This window comes from Hippopotamus amphibius, chromosome 12 (genome assembly GCF_030028045.1).
Source record: "Hippopotamus amphibius kiboko isolate mHipAmp2 chromosome 12, mHipAmp2.hap2, whole genome shotgun sequence".
NCBI classification, from domain to species: domain Eukaryota; kingdom Metazoa; phylum Chordata; class Mammalia; order Artiodactyla; family Hippopotamidae; genus Hippopotamus; species Hippopotamus amphibius.
The window spans coordinates 43,626,963-43,643,418 of record NC_080197.1 but is presented as its reverse complement, the minus strand read 5'-3'; positions in this window follow the sequence as shown (position 1 = coordinate 43,643,418).

The window sequence follows — 16,456 nt, the reverse complement described above, 5'->3', positions numbered from 1 at the left end:
TGAGTGGGGTTATGCCCTCGAGGGCTCGTGTCCCTCCACCCACATGTTCTGACACCACACGGAGTCTTTAAGAACCTGTCTGCACTCTGTCTCCTCCCCATTGCTGCCACAGTTATTATGAGGCTCCCTCTTAGGTTTGAGTTCCCTTTTCTCTTAGCTGCAGAAGTATCATGGATTTCTAGTTATCATCTCAACCACCTTTTTGTATGAGAATGTCTTATACTTTCTAAAGATGGGGCCTCATGCATGTTCTGAGATCAATCATAGTATCTGGTCTCCCTGGAAGCAATGTGCTCCCATAAGGTAAATTTTAAGGTGCTGTGAAGGATTGCAGGGCTATGAGTATCACTACTAGGCAGTTTACTTTCCATCTGTGACCAACAGTGTCTCTTTGGGGGTAACTGTATTCAGTCCTTTGTCATATACTATTGCCGCTGTGGTTGTACTGCTGTGAAAATAAAATTTTGGTTTTCTTTCATTGGGAAAAGTGATGCATTTATAGAGTAAAAATACAAATAGTTTGTGAAAGTTATACAGTAAAAATGTCTCCTTCTCACCCCAAAGCCCTTATCCCTTAGTTCTGCTTGAAGTCTTCCTCTGTTTCAAATTTCCTAGCGATTATCTTACAATCATAATTTGACCCTAGATGAAAAGCATCCATTCCATTGTAAAGTTATGTTTCATTTCTCTGTTTGTCCAAATCACCTAGGCAGACATTAAACAACCTACTTTCCATCCACAAGGATCATTGAAAAAAAAAAAATTCTCCAAAGACCCAACCCCTCTATAATCCCGGTAAGGCATCCCTCCACCTTTAGACAGTTGTAATGAGCCTCCTGAACCAGACTCAATCTCCTTCTACTCCATAGCCTACCTGCCATAGCCTACACTCTCCAAACACCTAGAAGAAAATTTTTGACACTAGAATGCGTAACTAGCAAGAGCAAACCCCATTAAAATGAGCTCATCCATGAAAAAAAAAAAAGTTTCTTATTGTATATTCAGAAACAAAGGAATATGAGTAAGGCTTTCTTGACCTGCTTGGATATAATTTAGAAGTTCTAGGTAAGAGAAAGTACAGAGGAACTAGGGTCAAGTGGAACACTAGGGCAGGGTTATTTTAAAGCAACCAGTGATGGGAAATTCTGGCTGAGTCAGGATCTCTCGACCGGGAAAAACACAATAAAACTCCCCATAGCTTGTATGGATACACCTACCTTTTCCCACACATACCAGTTAGAGAAGTTCCATGACCAGTTTCTGAAAGAACTGTCATCCCCAGCCGCATACGTTCTCTGCATGGCATACGAGCGAAAAGGCTGGATTCACAAATGCCCATTTGCTGAAACTAGGAAGGTGGGTTCTGATCACAAACTGGCCCAAACTGCTCTGGTTTTGAGATAATCCAGATGTCTAGAAGTGGATGCACTGAATCACCATCAGCTGTGTTCCTGACAACTTTACTGAACCAGAAATTCTATTTCTCCAATAAATTTGAGCAAGTCATGCTTGCTCTTCTACAACATGAAGAGGTTGAATAAGACAATCTCCAAGGTCCCTTAAAGCTCTAAAATACTGTTATCAACATTACATCAAGTGACTGGACAACATTCATATCCATTCATAGGTATTTACCCAATTGAGTTTATAATCAAATATAACTCAAATTATGGAAGTTTGATTAAGATCTGAGGAGATTTGGAGGTCAGCTATCAGAGTGCTGAGAGTGCATTTGCTAAAGCAACATGGTTTAGCTCAGAGCTTCTCAAAGTGTGGTCCACAGACCAGTAGCTTCAACACACTGGGGAGCAAATTCTCAGAGTTGACTAGCCATACTGAATCAGAAACTCTGGGGGTGGGACTCAGGAATATATATTCTAACAAGCTCTCCAGGTGATTTTTTTAGCTCTTTATTGGAGTATAATTGTTTTACACTGTTGTGCCAGTTTCTGCTGTACAACAAAGTGAATCAGCTGTATTTATACATATATCCCCACATCCCCTCCCTCCCAAGCCTCCCTCCCACCTTCCCTATCCCACCCCTCTAAGTCGTCACCAAGCGTCGAGCTGATCTCCCTGTGTTATGCAGCAGCTTCCCACTAGCTATCTATTTTACATTTGGTAGTGTATATATGTCAATGTTACTCTCTCACCATAATTCAAAAAGGTATGTGTACCACAATGTTCACTGCAGCACTATTTACAATAACCGGGGCGTGGAAGCAACCTAAATCTCCAGGTGATTTTTAATGCACACTAAAATTTGCAAAGCAATGCCCTGTGATGTTGTAGAAAACATGGGCTGTGCACTTTGGCCTAGATCTGAACACCGGCTCTGTCTCCTATGAGCTGGGATCCAGGGTAAATTCCTTAACCTCTCTAAGTTTCTGTTTCTTCACCTACAAAGTGTAGCTAATAATAACTTATCACACATGGTTGTGTGGGGATAAAATGAGATAACACATGTTAAACAACTGGCATAAAATTTAAAAAAAATGTAACTCCCTTTCTGATTGAGAAGAAATTTAAAGAAGGAATTCACAAGTAATCTTCCTGGAATATGGATTTTACAAACCTTAGGGATACAAAGGTAGAGAGCCTTTGCAGGGTGAAAACCACCCACCCAATAAAAATATCAATTCTGGTTGTTCTAGGTAATTTCACCTCTCACAAGGCCTTGGAGGCACAGCATAGGAAGGAATCTCTGAGACTGTCAGTCTCCTGCTGAGTGCTGTAGAGACCACGCCCCAGCGTGGGCTGCATACTAGATGATACATTTGACAGAAAAGTTTAACTGGACAACAGCAAGCATATATAAATAGCTGCCTACTATGCCAGCTGTCAGGTTTCTGTGATACAGAAAGTACACGTTAAGAACTCATTTCAGCAACTGAGAAGTCAACAACATTACACGAAAATGGCACAGGAAGAAGAGAATAGGTTTTCTTGGAGACTTTCGCCTGTCAGAAAAAAAACACAAGTTAGCATGTGCTGAGATTTGCGGGTGATCTGGAAGCATTTTTACTCCGTGGGTCCCTTGGAAATGACAAATCTCATAGGTGTGCGTTTGCCAGTAGGGAACATAACATTCACTCCATGGATGGAAGGCAAGAATGGGAGAGTTCTCATGATCCACTGTAATACTTCACTCTGCCAGGAACACAGATATAAAAATGATCATTTTGGGTATCAATACATGAAGGCAGGGATAATATCTTAGAATCAACAGAACAAGAATAGTACAGCCTAAGAGGTCTTCCTGGCAGAATAGGAAAATCTACTGACTGCACCCAAGTCCTCTGCTCAAGTCTATTTTAGACTTTCTACTAAACTTCTATCTCCTCTCACAGTCTTGTAGACTTAATCACATGATGGGGCCCAATTAAACGGGGGGGAGAAGAGGCCTTCCCTGGTGGTGCAGTGGTTGAAAAGCTGCCTGCCAATGCAAGGGACATGGGTTCAGTCCCTGGTCCCGGAGAATCCCACATGCTACAGAGCAGCTAAGCCCGTGCGCCACAACTACTGAAGCCTGCATGCCTAGAGCCCATGGTCTGCAACAAGGGAAGCCATCGCAATGAGAAGCCCAAGCACCACAATGAAGAATAGCCCCCGCGAGGGTCAACTAGAAGAAGCCTGCACACAGCAACAAAGACCCCATGCAGCCAAAAATAAATAAATTAATTAATTAAAATAAGTAAATACATGGAGGGAGAATCTGTCATAGTTACACTTACTCAGCACCTACTAAATGGTGGGCGATTTGAATATATTGTTCAATTTCTCACAAGTCTTCAATGTAAGGGTTATAATCCTGATTTTACAGAAGAGGACAATTATGTCTCACTTGATGCCAGTCAAAGGTAGATAAAAGAAGAGCCTAGGCTATGAGAACGCTCACCTGACCTACTGCTCCCCAGACTCTTCGCATTGTTTAATGACAAGCAGCTTCCAACAAGAGCCACTTTCTGGCAAAAAGCTGTTTTCCCCAAAGGCTTTATGTAATCTCATCCAGGTAAACGCTGCGACTCGAAGGATTGTAGATCCGGGTAATGTTCTGGGAATGGAAAATTAAACAACAACAAAAAGAGCTGAGCCTTTCGATTTCTCTTCCAAATCAATCTCTACTTGCCGAGGCTTGAAAGGAAACTTGCTTATTTTTTTCACCACAATTGAATGAAGCCATTTGTTAAGATGCGTTTATGAGACACATAAGAGCTCTTGTCCAAAGAATCAAACTCGAGTGAGTGAAGGGGAAACAACCTTTATGATCTGCGGCTCTACCATCTTAACGTCACAGTGAAATGTTTCATCAACACATCTGATTCTGAATTTCCAAAGATAAGGAGGCAGCAGAATGAAAACGAATTTTAAAATCAGACACCTTTTTTTTTCCCCAAATCACAGGTCTGCCTATGTCGAAGTATGATTTTCACAAACTTAAGAACACTAATTTGATAAAATATATAGTGAGCATGTGTCAAAAATTTATTACACTTACTAATGAGGGAACCAGCAAGGTGGAAAGCTGGTTCAAAGAGAATTTGAGAGACTGAGTATACATAGACACTGAAAGAACCCTGAAATAAAATTGTTAGGTTAGATGCAAAACTGGCTAGTGTCCCACAGGTAAAAAGACTAAAACCTTTGGCGTTTTTCTGTTTTGGGTTTGCATCTCTATGGGACAAAGCCATCCGAATTAACAAGTAACTTCAAATCTGGTCCCTAATTAGTAGTGAATAGTAATGCAAAGAGAGGTCAACAAACTTTTTCTGTAAAGTGCCAGATAGTAAATATTTGAGGCTTCTGAGCCAAATGGGTATCTGTGGCAACCACTCAACTCTACCACTGTAGCACGAAAATAGCGATAAACAATATATAAATGCATGAATGGGTTGCGTTCCAATAAAACTTTATTTACACAAACATGCTATGGGTCAGGTTTGGGTGGTAGGGAAGGGTTTGCCAACCCCTGCCTTAGAGAATTAAATCATCCTGGGTGGGCCTCTTAGACAATGTTCCCGCAGGATTTTGAGAGACTATGCAGTGATCTTTTGTATTATCTCCAAGGTTTGGGTAATTTTTCTTGGACCATAGTATCTAGTTCCTGGGACCTTAGCCAAGTTACTCATTTTCTCAACTTTCATTTCCTTATTTGTTGAATGGAGATAATTTTCAGAAGTCCTGGGGCTATTGTAAGCATTCCCTGGGTTAGCGTTCAAAAGATATTTATTCCTTCCAACCTCCATTTTATTCTTATTCCCCATCAAAAACAGTGAGAGATGATCTCACATTGTCTCTCACAAAGTCTATTTGAGAAAACAAAGCTCTTTGCTTAAGTTGGAGGCAGAGACAAACTGGTTGAAACAGCAGGAGGCTCAAGGAGTAAAGAACAACGTGTCCACAACTTTTCTCTTCCTCAGCCCAACACAGTCCTGCCTGTGACGTTCAATTTGGTGGGGGCTTCTTTGGCCCGGCCAATACAACCATGGACTCAGTTACAACTTGACTTCTTTCTCCAGATATGACTAGAGGTGTAAGAGCAGCTCTAGAGAATGAAAGAGCAGTCAGTGGCTTGAGGATTCTTACAAACCAGGGAGCCACTGAATCCACCAGTCCACCTATTCCCCCAACTCTGGGAAGTTAACCAATACCCCTGACAAGCTTGAGCGACTAGCACATGGGTGGGGGTGGGGATCTGTGGATAGTGATAAGGAAAGTGGAACTGGACTTTATCCTAGAGAGATAATAAACCCAACCCATGGAGCTTCTGGAGAGAAATATACCTACTTAGGAAGATTTTATCACACGATACCCTGGACAATGACTTCAACCTGAAACCATGTTGGGCGGTAGACCTGTGAGGAAGTGAGGAAGGGGGGTTGGGCAGATAGAGAATCTGACCTATGGTACAGTTATAACAGGGGCCTCAGCTGACCCCATGGGGGGCTCTGGGGCTGAGATGGTCTTCTGAGTTGTCCCAGTTGAGGCAAGGAGGCCAGACCCTTGTGTCCTTGCATTAATCAGGCATGATCTTAAGAGAGGCAATTCCCTACAGCTGAAGGAGGTTCCAATGAGGAGGACAGCTCTATCAGTATCTATTGTTCCCAGCACCTAGAGGGTGGGTACAATGCTCCTGAAGAGTAGCCATGGTGCCCATTCTCTCTCACTCTTTTTTTTTTTTGGCCTCATTGTGTGGCATGTGGGATCTTATTTCCCCAACCAGGGATTGAACCCACGGCTCCTGCATTGGAAGTGCAGAGTCTTGACCACTGGACAGCCAGGGAAATCCCCACTGTGCCCCTTCTGGGTGGACTGGATGTCACAGGTGCTCGACTACATTTCACCTGCGGCACTAAAGAGGAAGTACACTTATTTATGCTAATTGTTGATGCTGATTACAGCTTTACCTTGCTATGCTCACAGCAGGGTCTGTTAGTTATCTATCACTGTACAACAAATTACCTTAAAACTTAGTGGTGTAAAACAAAAAACATTTATTATCTCACAGTTTCTCTGAGTCAGAAATCCAAGCATGATTTAATCTGGGTGCTTCTGACTCAGAGTCTCTCGTGAGGCTACAGTCAAGGTGTCGGCGGGGGTGCTGTCATCTCAAGGTTGACGGATGTGGGTCTGCTTCCAAGTTCACTCACACGGGTGCTGGTAAAAAGTCCTCACTGGCTGTTGGCTGCATACATCATGATATGTTTCTCACGTAGGTCTGTATCTAGGACTACTGGGAACTTGGCAGCTTTCTGTCCCAAAAGTAAAGATCTGAGGGAGAGAGGAAGGAGCAGAGACAGGTAGAGAGAACACATGACCAAAATTAAAGTCTTTTTATAATCTAGTCTTGTAAATAACATCCCATCACTTCTGCTGTATTCTCTTCCTTAGAAGTGAGTTAATAAGTCCAGCTCACACTCTAGGATTGGGGATTTGTACAGGGCTCCAATGCCAGGAGGTGAGGATCATTGGGGACTCTATTAGGTGTTGCCTACTATATAGGGGATTAAAAACATTTTCGAAGGGAAATTCTTTGGACTATCCCCAAACTCAATCCGTCAGATATACCTATCGAAATTTAATGAATAAAACCACTGTAGAACCCACTGTGCTTGTATCAGAATGATATCCAGCTTATAGACATTCGATGATTTACAAATGCACACACACAAGTGCTACTGGTCTGCATGAAAGAAGTGCAGGGATTGAAAGCAAACCTTAAGAAATTTGATACTGCTTGACATCCAAATGCATGATCACTGTACTTATTAAATGGATATAGAACAAAAATATTGGAACAAATATATTTAAAATAAAAATAATTAGACCAAAAATATTTTCAAAATCCATGAAGGGTATGGGGAAGAAAATGGTCAGTCACCATGGAACTTAAGAAGCCCTGTTACAGATGACTTCACACCCTTGCCAGATGGACCACTACTGGGCAAAGGAGTCGGCTTAGACTGCGGGGAGAAAAACATCAGACAATGAATCAGGAACTGCATTCTTAGCTCTGCCTCTGCTATTTCCTAAGAGGAACTGGAGGTCACTTAAGCTGCCTAGATTTGCATCCTGATCTGCAAAAAAGTGCATCAACTGGAGGGCTCCTTTAAAGTCCAAAGGGCTTTAACTTGCAAAGTAGTCCACTGTGTTTTTAGACAAATAAACAATTAGTAATTTTGGTGTGATTTCTATACATCTATCCAGAATCTACCATCTGCAGCTACAAAGAGTCCACCCAAGTTCACTTACTTATATAAAAATAGTCCATCTAATTAGGACTATTTGAGGAAACTCTCAGATCCCTCAGCCTGGACACATATTACAAGATTTCCTTCTTATAGACCCTCACTACCTTGCTATGGCTTCTTAAATGGCTCCAGAGACAACATGGTAGAGTCTGTATGGACCAAGGGAGAAAATAGAGTGATGGTCATTTTCATAATAATAATAACATGAGTAATTTTCTCTAAGAAATAGAGTTTTAATAAAATTACCATAGGTTTTTAAAATTATTCAGAAATTCTTTCATGCTTAATATGGCTTCACAAATTTACTATTCTAGTTTTTCAGTTACTTTGGTGACTAAATGTCAGGAAGCATTCTACTTAGTGAAGATAGCTAGAGTTCTTTTTCCATCTTGTTGTCCTCACACAGTAAATAAAGATTGCTCTGGGAAGCATACTAAACTAACATGGCACTGAGGTTATGTCCTTCAAATTAAACACTATCATTTACTTCGGGTTCCAGTGGCTTAAGTAGGATTGCCCATTGTTTTCTATGGTATTGGCTTTGACTACTGTAAAATATCACCCATGGCCCAAGCATCACCTGGCAAAGCCTCCTGGGTTGGTACAGGCTCCATCTTACAGGTAAGTATCCTCAGATGTGTATTTTTTAGGTCAACACAGAGTCTTCTCTTTATATACAGCATAATCCTGGGATGCAGGCAGTCATGCATGGCTGTTCTACCCCAATACGAATGATGCTTTGATCCCAGACACAGACCTTACATTGGCCTATCTTAAACATATCTAGCTGGTTTCAGTTATTTATTATAATCTATGAAGGATATTTTGACTCATAATTCTACCAACAGCTGAACTTTATAATTTACAAATCTGATAAATGCGCTTACTAAATTTTTATATTATTTATTGATATAAACTGTAAGAGGCCTCAGCTTAGAGCCACATTTAGTCAAGCCCAGCCTATTGATTAGCAAGGGAGAAAAATACTTTTTCCCATAAAAAGTCCTGATAGGTCAATGTCAGAGACCAGAAACGTCCTTAGGAATTTTATTCAGGGTTGGCATTGTGCCATATACCACTATACTCTTCAACTCACTCTACGTTCATACAACTGAAAGCTCACTTGTCCCAGATTTAACTAAAGCTCCCATAAGTACATCTTGTGCAATCTTGTCAAATGCCTTTTAAGAAACCAAGATGCACTGTCTTAGAAAGAATCCTCTAAAGATAATACATTTGTTTGAAATGACTCATTCTTTGTCGACTGCATTTCGATGGCAGTATGGGTAGAGTTTGTATTTCAAAATCAAGTAATCATCTGATTTCTCTTTGCCAATACTGAGGCTGGTGTTACGGAGCACACACATTGGAAACAGCGTAGAGAACACCTTTTAGGAATCTGCAGTGTTGCAGAGACGTTAGTATGGACAAAACCACGTGAAATATCAGAGAGAAAAGTACAAATCGTAGGCTTTGGGAATTAAGACAGTGAAGAGACTTTTTTTCTGCGTGAGTCGTCAGAGGAAGCTTCCTGGCAGAGGTTGTAATTAGACTGTGTGTGTGTATTGTGTGTGTGTGCTACTTTGAGATTCCCCAAAAGTAGCCCCTGATATATATGAGCCAAGTGCAAGTAGTTTATCTGGAAGGCAGAGGAGACACCAGTAGAGAGGTAGAGAAGTGAGGCTGGAAGGGAGGGTAGTCAACCAAGGGTAGATAATAAAATGGTTGGCACAGTGGGCAGCTTACAGCCCAATGGGAAGCCCTGGGAAGCAGTGTTGAACAAGCGCCTTAGACTAATTCTCTCCAAAGGATGAGGAAGCTGTGGTTTTGTACACCATTCCTGACACCCATAGGTTGAGGCTGCTCCTGAAAGAGGAGGTATTCATTCTCTGGTTCTTTTTGCCTGCCTGTGCAAGGTTGGAACAGGCTCCGTGGCCAGAGAAAGCCCTTGGGCAAAGAGAGGCAAGTACTGACAGTTGGAAGCTGAGCCAGTGAGCATGAAATGGCAAAGGCGGTGAGGGGGAATGCCATACACAGTGTGCGTGTGTGTGTGTGTGTGAGTGTGTATATGGGCGTGCATGCCCACACACAAATAAAGAGATACAGATGGAGAAGACCTTCTGAGCTGAGACAATAACAGTTTAGCAGGAGCAAAGTATCCATAAAAGGATGGAAGAGAAATTAGGTGATAAAAATGCACTAAAACCACATTTCCAACCAGTGAAACCACTCTAACGATTTTCACAATGAGATTAAGGATTACAGATTTCCTCATCGCAGTGCTGGCAAATGCTGGTTGCTTCCGCTTCAAATGAAATAAAGAAGCTAGAACTGCTAAGGCAGCCAGGAGTTCCCATCCATTCCCCCATCCCGTACAGAATTCTGCCTGTCAAGTTGGCAAGGGAAAATGTCCAGTTCACTGGAAGCATTTTGCTTTTCTCTGGACTCATCTGGAAAGGTAAAATACTGTCAGTAAGGAAGGCAATCTGGTTTTGTCTACTTAAATATGGATCCCTAATGCCCTCTGGTACTCTTCTTTTCACTTAAGCCCTTGCACGCTCTAAAATCTAGAGTTTAAAAATCTGGAGTCTAGATCCAATAAGCCCTTTACTATTTGATAACAATTAGAAAGTGTTACTTTCCTAAGACATTAAAACAGTAAATCATTTTCTACTTGGAGAATACTAATTTTAATTTACTAACATAAAAGTCTGCAATTAAAACTCTCTGTATTTATGTGTGTACTTTCAAATTATTTTTTAAAACTAGATTACTGGGACTTCTCTAGTGGCGCAGTGGTTAAGTATCCACCTGCCAATGCAGGGGAAATGGGTTTGAGCCCTGGTCCGGGAAGATCCCACATGCCACAGAGAAACTAAGTCTGTGTGCCACAACTACTGAGCTCATGAGCTGCAACAACTAAAGTCCATGCTCTGCAACAAGAGAAGCCCGCGCACCACAACAAAGAGTAGCCCCAGCTCTCCACAACCAGAGAAAGCCCGCACACAGCAATAAAGACACAACGCAGCCATAAATCAATCAATAAATCAATACAAATAAATTTATTTTAAAAAAAACAGATTGCCTACATATAAGACCCAGAATTTATAAACCACTGATAAAACATAGACTCTGAGTATACTCCTCTTGGAGGGCTTTCATACTAAGCTTTTGGCTCAGAATGATGCATAATGTATAGCAAATTCGGTTGTTCTTTGAGAGGGTTGGTGCTTATGATGACAGAAGGCCTGACGAAAGCAGTAACTCAGGAAGGTGACCAGCAGGAGCATGTGTTAGGTAGCACACCAGCTAGGAATTTTTACAAATCCAGCACCTTTTGGAAATAATACTTTTAAAATCATCCCCAAGATGCCAGCACTGACAGACTTAGAGCTGATCCCTCCTGGCAATCAGCCACATTTTCTCTTTCTACACACAACATTCATCTCATCCATGGCTTTTCTGAGAAATCTCATCTTTGGCATCATCTCTTCTCATTGGTATCTGCAGCTCGCCTTCATTGGGCAGTAGATTGTTCTTTCTAAATATAAATCTAATTATGGTACAACCATCTCTCACCTCAAGCACTTTGGTGCCCCCCCTCCTTTAGCAAAATTATCCATATGTTATTTTAATTTTAATGAATAATGTTGGTCTTGAATTAGTTTTTTGAATCCATAGTCAAATGAGGAAAATGTGAGCTGTAGGGACGTCTTTATTATATTAAACCTACTGAATTCTCAGAACTATACATATTCTGGGATTATTTTCTTACCAGTTTTAAAGTTTGCAGTATGTTTTTCTATGAAATGATTGTGTGTTAGTCAAAGAGGCTTGCTAAAGTCCAGTAACAAACAAACCCCCTTATCTCAGAGGCTTAACATAAAAATTGATCTCTTACTCATACAAAGTTCACTGCTAATCTAGCAGCAATCCCAGGAATCACTTTTCTAGACAGTGATGCAAGGTTTCAGACTATTTGTTTACACCTTGTAGTGATGCTTCCTGAAACATGTGGCCTTCCAGGCTCACTCTGGAGAGAGCTGGAAGACACCCCAGAGCTATCCAAGTTTGCTTCATCTCTGTAATCCCAGAACCCACTAGACTGCACAATTTAGTACTTAATAAGTACTGAAGGAAAGCTTGGTTCTGTTGATCAAGATGGTCTTTGTTTATATTTTAATTGGATTTTTGGAAAGGGTCTCAAAGAATGATTTAACTCTATCAAGATACTGTCCTTTGGCTTAAGCAATTTAAAAGTCACCAGTCTTCCAGCTCTTATCTTAGTTCCCCTCTACTGCCATCCTAGCCCATGTGATTGTTCAAGCTGCGGGCACCCTTAGCACTTAGCCCTGTTCCTCCCACAGCAGAGTGGTTTAGGAAATCACTCCGGCTTATTCTGCACTGTGAGGTTTGTGCTGATCCTGTGACATTCTATGGAAAACACTAGCAGGGTTCCCATTAAAAAAAATCTCTACAGAGTTTTAGTGAGTTTGACTACGATTATGGCCCATAATCCAGCAGCAGTTTATAATTTACTGCCTGCAAAGTGAGAATAAACACTCCATGAAAATAGGGACTGTATTTATTTCCTTTTGTAAGTTTACACCAAGAATCTCTGCAGAGATGCAGGAGAGCAAAAAAAGTCTGAAAGTAATAGGAAGAGCTCTTTTGAGAAATATTTGCAGAATTCAATTCACCTGATGACACTGCACACCTGCTCTTTACAAACTAGAACATGGATAAGGCATGTTGTCTCTGGACTCACAATCAGATACTGTACTGGGGTTACAAAGGAGAGGGACAGAGCAGCAAAGTAAATAAAGCTACAAGACAAATGGTTCTTTAAGAGAAGCACCAATACCAAGGTGTGAACATGCAAGGGAAAAAGAAATTACTGACTCATCTTCTCATGTTCTATGACAGCTACCAGCAAGTTGGTTTTTAAGTGAACCTTGATAACTTTGGAAAGATAGTCAAGTACCAAGCAAGACACAATTTGTAATTCTTGGCACGTATTGTGTTATCGGGTTCCTGGGTCTGGGACGGTATTGAGAAGGGAAGTATCTATAAACAGAGTGAAAAATGGGTAACCATAATATATTCTCTGTTTACATTTACATCAGATGTTTGGAATGTTGGCACTATTAAAAAACTAATTTAATTCTGATTCCCTTTTGAACCCATGATGTTATAATGCAAACCCCCCAAATAAGCCGTATTCCTATTGATGAAAAGTGGGTGCTGGAGCCATAATTAACCTAATGTTGTGTTTTGGATACGTTTCTTTTGAGTAACAAAATCTTTGAAGTTTGCTGGCAATTTTTTATTTTATGAAAAGGCCAATAGAAATAATAATAATAATAATAATAATAATAATAATAATAATGTACCCATTTGAAATTGGCCACACAGTCTCATTCTTAAAGCTTTTCATCCTTGGATTGATTTGCACATCTCAACCTATTATGGAGGTGGACAGATATTATTATATCCATTTTGCAGATGAGGAAATTGAAACTAAGAGCTTTGGAAACTTGCCCAAGCCGGTGAGAATGACTCCCACACCAAGACTCTAAAGGCACTTCCAATCACAATAATCGTAGTGGTTCAGTTCCCATAACACAGGTTTTCTCAACCTGGTTACTGCTGACGCTTGGGGCCAGACAATTCTTGATTGTGAGGGGCGTGTCCTGAGTATTGTAGGATGTTCAGTAGCATCCCCGGCCTCTATCCCAAGATGCCAGTAGTGTTCCCTCAGTTGTGACAACCAAAAATATCCCCTGAAGGACAAAATCGCCCCAGCTTGAGAACCACAGCCACACGAGAATCAGGATTCATGAAAAATGAGTTCTGTTTGTACAGCTTCCTCTCTACTGGCTTTGTGCTGAGTCCTACATTTCTTTAAAAAAAAATTGTAAAATTCTATGGTGAATTTACCTTTCACTATGGGCTGATGTCAGCAGCTTTCAGCTTACTGACTGCACAGTGAGAAGACAAGCTACATGAGGACAGGAACCGCATCCATTTTCATCGAGGTCTCTTTGCTCAGTGAATGGAAACATGGACCACTGGTGCCAACAGGGGACAACCACATCACACACTCTACACACAATACACAATCTCATTCTACAACCATCTCTGTGTTAGGTATTAAAAGGCCATTTTTAAAGGTGAGGCAACGTTTAAAGAAAGTAAGTAATTACTAAAACAATTATAAGTCATCAGCCTGGATTTAGGACCCAGGTCAATCTGAATAGAAAGACTTTATGTATACTTTTATCCAGTGTCTGTTCACATTGTAGTTTCATACAACTATTAGATTGTGAAATGAAGTTCATTAGTCAAGACTAGCATTTTCTTTCTAATGACAAAGAATGGAATGGAATAGAAAGGATAGAAAATATCAACATGAATTATATGTAATTAGGTATCGTTTGATGAAACTTGTTTCACTTCTGTGTGTGTGTGTTTTAGCAGTTCATAATGCAAAATACACATTTTCCCTTGTGGGTCAGAAAAATTTGAAAAACATTACCACACTACCTATTATTTGTCTTCTAATGGCTAGAAATTTTTTAAAGCTCTTTACTGGAATATAATTGCTTTACACTCTTGTACCAGGTTTTGAGGTACACCAAAGTGAATCAGCTGTATTTAGACATATATCCCCATATCCCCTCCCTCCCACAACTTCCTCCCACTCTCCCTGTCCTGGCCTTCTAAGGCATCACCCGTCATCTAGTTGATCTCCCTTTGTTATACCACAACTTCCCACTAGCTATCTATTTTACAGTTGGTAGTATATATATGTCTATGCTACTCTCTCACTTCGTCCCAGCTTCCCCTTCGCCCCCCGCCCCCGCCCCCAACCTCATGTCCTCTAGTCTATTCTCTGCATCGGTATCCTTATTCTTGCCCTGTCACTGGGTTCATCAGCACCATTTTTTTTTATATTGCGTATATATGAGTTAGCATTCAGTATTTGTTTTTTCTCTTTCTGGATTACTTCACTCTGTATGACAGACTCTAGGTCTATCCACCTCATTACATATAGCTCCATTTCATTCCTTTTTATGGCTGAGTAATATTCAATTGTATATATATGCCACATCTTCTGTATCCATTCATTTGTTGATGGGCATGTAGGTTGCCTCCATGTCCTGGCTATTGTAAATAGTGCTGCAGTGAATATTGGGGTGCATGTTTCTTTTTGGATTATGGTTTTCTCTGGGTATATGACCAGTAGTGGGATGACTGGATCATATGGTAGTTCCATTTTTAGTTTTCTAAGGAACCTCCAAATTGTTTTCCATAGTGGCTGTACCAACTTACATTCCCACCAACAGTGCAGGAGTGTTCCCTTTTCTCCACACCCTCTCCAACATTTATTGTTTCTAGATGTTTTGATGATGGCCATTCTGACCTGTGTGAGGTGATACCTCATTGTGGCTTTGACTTGCATTTCTCTAATGATTAGTGATATTGAGCATCTTTTCATGTGTTTGTTGGCCATCTGTATGTCTTCTTTGGAGAAATGTCTATTTAGGTCAACCCATTTGTGGATTGGGTTATTTGCTTTTTTGATATTAAGCTGCATGAGCTGCTTGTCTATTTTGGAGGTTAATCCTTTCTCCTTTGCTTCATTGACAAGTATTTTCTCCCATTCTGAGGGTTGCCTTCTTGTCTTGTTTATGGTTTCTTTCACTGTGCAACAGCTTTTAAGTTTCATTAGGTCCCATTTGTTTACTCTTGATTTTATTTCCATGATTCTAGGAGGTGGGTCAAAAAGGATCTTGCTTTGATGGATGTCATAGAGTGTTCTGCCTATGTTTTCCTCTAGGAGTTTTATAATGTCTCACCTTACACTTAGGTCTTTAATCCACTTTGAGTCTATTTTTGTGTATGGTGTTAGGAAGTGCTCTATTTTCAATCTTTTACATGTTGCTGTCCAATTTTTCCAGCACCACTTATTGAAGAGGCTGTCTTTTTTTCCATTGTATATTCGTGCCTCCTTTGTCAAAGATAAGGTGCCCATATGTGTTTGGGCTTACTTCTGAGTTCTCTATTTTGTTCCATTGATCTTCCTCTCTATTTTTATGTCAGTACCATACTGTCTTGATCACTGTGGCCTTGTAGTATAGTTTGAAGTCAGGAAGGCTGATCCCACCACTCCATTTTTCCTTCTCAAGATTGCTTTGGCTATTTGGGGTCTTTTGCGTTTCCATACAAATCATAAGATTTCTTGCTCTAGTTCTGTGAAAAATGCCATTGGTAATCTGATCGGGATTGCATTGAATCTGTAAATTGCTTTGGGTAGTACATTCATTTTCACAATGTTGATTCTTCCAATCCAAGACATGGTATTTCTCTCCATCTGTTTGTATCATCTTTGATTTCTTTCATCAGTGTCTTATAGTTTTCTGCATACAGGTCTTTTTCCTTAGGCAGGTTTATTCCTAGGTATTTTATTCTTTTTGTTGCAATGGTAAATGGGAGAGTTTCCTTAATTTTTCTTTTTGCTTTTTTGTTGTTAGTGTATAGGAATGCAAGAGATTTCTGTGCATTAATTTTGTATCCTGCTACTTAACTAAATTCATTGATTAGTGCTAGCAGTTTTCTGGTAGAATCTTTAGGGTTTTCTATGTATAATATCATGTCATCTGCAAAGAGTGACAATTTCACTTCTTCTTTTCCAATTTGTA